This window comes from Saccopteryx bilineata, chromosome 3 (assembly GCF_036850765.1).
Source record: "Saccopteryx bilineata isolate mSacBil1 chromosome 3, mSacBil1_pri_phased_curated, whole genome shotgun sequence".
Lineage (NCBI taxonomy): Eukaryota > Metazoa > Chordata > Mammalia > Chiroptera > Emballonuridae > Saccopteryx > Saccopteryx bilineata.
In genome coordinates, this window is record NC_089492.1 from 198822026 (window position 1) to 198825346 (window position 3321).

Here is a 3321-nt window from a genome sequence, read left to right on the forward strand (position 1 = left end):
AGAGGTGATTTTTCCAAACTTGGGCTACACCCTAAACTCCAGGGAGTTAATGTTCTGTTCTCCATATGAGTTGCCAGCAGATTTTCAGTTTGGGGAAGAGTGGCCTACAGTCACTCTATAGCCCCGATACTTCAGTAAATTTCTGGCAACGAAAGCCCAGCACTGAAGGCAATCTGTCCATGCTATTTTCTGACAATTTTAAACTGCCAAAGAAATAAAAGCACTATAGCATATTTTCATTTGAAATCAGGGAGAAATAGTAATCAGGACCTCTGGTCTTTTTATATCAGATAGTTTATCAAGAAATCATATACTGAAATAAAAAAATAAAACTTAGAAAACAAGAAAAAGGAGCTTGAGTATTTTGGTCATTCTCTGAGCAGTCTATAAGCTTCAGAGCTCAGGTCAAAGTCTAAAGCAGCACCTCCATATCCATCCTTTAAATTCTGAGCTCCAGGCCTCCGGCAGTGGCTTTTGACAGTGAGCTAAGAAGCATTGAAGTGCTCTGCCTCCAAGCTGGAAGAACCTTCTTTTTCTTTGAGATCTTATCTCTGAGGTCTGAGTCTGCCTCCATGTGTGTCTGCTCAGTGGTTTTGATAAGCACTGTCTAAGAATTGTGCTGGTTTGCTGTGGACAAGGCCCACCAGGGGTGAGGATGATAGAGTCTCAGAGATCTGACTCCGGAAACTAGGTTCATTGACGCAGATCCGCTTTATTCAGGAACTAAGCTAGCTTATATACACAGGTTCAGGCTACAGGGTGTTACAGAGAGTTCTTCAAAGCCAATGGCTAAAAAGATCAGGGAGCTGCCTGGTTGGAGCTAAGTCACTTCCTTATAGCAGGTGAGCTCCCTCCTGGTTGTGCCTAGAAGGGTTTCAGATGTTGGGGTGTTCTCACAGCATTGCATCAGCCACAGCTGCTAGGAATGTGCTCTGTGCTCTACCTACATTTCCCTCTCTTCTTTTAATTAGGGCCAGTTGGACTTGATGAATGACAGCTTGCTGTTGTTGTCTCTACGGGCAGGATAATGCCAGGGTGGCGAAAAGCAGCCCAGATGTGGGGATCCATCGCATCTGGGAGTTAGTGGTTACTGTAGCACACATAAGCAGGAACAGAGTACCAGGGCCTGGGGGCCCATCAGGGGCCATTCTCTGGGCTTGCTCCACTAAAGCCTTTATATTCCCCTCCAGGAGATGGGGTGCACACATTGGCTGCAAGGTCTTCTCCTGGAGCACAGAGGACCTCCTCCAGGCAGCTGTTCATCAAGGGCGAGGTTTGCCATCTCTTGGGTTGGGGGGCTTGTTAGAGGGGTCATCTTGGGACACTGGAATTGGTCGAATATTCTGTCCTGGAATCCAAATGGGCTGTGAGCTGTTTTCTGGAAAGATACAAGCATAACCTCTCCCTTGCAACAGAAGAGGGTGTGGTCCCTGCCACTGAGCAGTGGCTCAGTCCTTCCAGTGTACCAACAGAAACAGGGTCAGTTGGCTACGAAGGCCTCCCCAATGCCTGAAAGCAGGAGTTATGCCATCAGAATCAAAAGTTAAATAATTGAGAGTGAATACACCACTGAGGAGCACTTCTCCAGGTTAGGCCCCCGGGGCATTAGTTTTGTTTCTGCATGCTCCGCCACAAGTTTAGCAAACTCAATGGCCCAATTACCTTCCTTCTCTACAGGGGGAGGTGAATATGGGGGTAGGGGCTCCTCTGAAAGAGGAGTAGCCTGTAGAACCTTAGGAACCGGTGGAGGTTCCTTAGCAGGAGCACCAGACCAGCAGGCATGTATTGCTAATAGGGTGGGAGTGAGGCTGAGAGGGAAGGTTTGTCCTTCATGTACTTCGGCTGAACAAAAGTGTTGGAGAGCTTGGGCCCAAGTGTCTGGGTCCCAGAGAGGCACGTCCCCAAGCCAGGGATTGAAACCAGAGAGGATCTCCCAGTAAGTACAAAGATCCTTTTCACTAACTTCAACTCACCTACTCCGCAATAGGGCATGGAGGGCTCGAGCTTGCAGGGCTGACTCGGGAGTGAGGAAGAAGGTTTCCCATTGCAGAGGGTCACTCACCTGTCCCTTGGATGCTGGTTGGGTCCCTGTTCAGGTGCCAATTGTGGACAAGGCCCACCAGGGGTGAGGATGACAGAGACACAGAGACCGACTCCGGAGACCAGGTTCATTGATGCAGATCTGTTTTATTCAGGAAGTAAGCTAACTTATATACACAGCTTCAGTCTATAGGGTGTTTCAGTGTGTTCTTCAAAGCCAATGGCTATAAAGATCAGGAAGCTGCCTGGTTGGTGCTGAGTTACTTTTTTACAGCGGGCGAGCTTCCTCTTGGGTGTGCCTAGGAGAGTTTCAGGTGCTGGAATGTTCTCACAGCATTGCATCAGCCACAGCTGTTAGGAATGTGCTCTGCGCTCTACCTACAGTTTGTCATGGACATTTGTGGTGCGATTGAGGTAAGGAAATCCAAAGTGTGTCCTCCACTCCATGTCCTTAGCAACCACAGACTGAAATGGCTGAAATAAAAGAGGCATGAGTGTTCAGCAAGTCAAGATACCAGTTATGTGTCAGTGGGTGTAGATATGTTATCTGTATATCCTAGGACATCAAGATGTTAATTCACAGGATTGAGTTTCTTACAACATTCTCCCAGCCCATCCATAAAGGGCTGTTACTGTTGTGCTCTTAGATGTGAAAAATTTAAGTTATGACATTAGTGTATTCTTATCTGTCTCTCTGAACCCAATTCTCAACAAATTTTTTTGTTGTTTGAATGAGATGTCAGGATTCTTGAGCCAGACCAGGTTCACTTGGGAAAACATACTTTCCCAGAAATACTGATGGGAAGCAGGGAGAGCAGATCTCTGAAAAGGGAGAAGATGAGGTATGTGCTTAGCATACAGGGCAGAAGTATTTGGACCACAATGGCCCACACCTCTGGGTAGCAAGGTTATGCAGAAGGTATTAGTGGATTTTCTTTTCAACTTAAATCACCCTTTCTCAAAATTGTTGTGCTACATTTGGAAAGATTCAAAAGAATTTATATAAAATATATTTATTTCTTATAAAAGGGAATATAAGAAAGGGCATAAAGCAGTAGTGATAATAACTATATAGTTGCCACAAGATAACTTTCAATAGTATATTAGTTTCAGGCGTACAACATAGTGGCTACACATGCTCATTTGGTTCAATCTAGTACCTCCTTCACACCATACATAGCAATTACAATATTATTGACTATGTTTGCTATGCTATAATTTATGTGCTTATGATTATTTTATAACTGCTAATGTGTACATCTTAATCCCTTCACCTTTTTC

The 3321-nt window shown here is 45.3% G+C and overlaps 1 long non-coding RNA gene across 1 annotated transcript; it reads right to left on the reverse strand.

Moving 5' to 3' along the window:
• Window positions 1-226: 226 nt before the first annotated feature.
• Window positions 227-2160, reverse strand: LOC136328966 (uncharacterized). The gene is made up of 3 exons (XR_010730121.1): window positions 2063-2160; window positions 984-1509; window positions 227-277 (listed from the first exon to the last, which is right to left on the reverse strand). It is a non-coding gene; the product is annotated as an uncharacterized lncRNA (long non-coding RNA).
• Between the last annotated feature and the right edge of the window lie 1161 nt (window positions 2161-3321).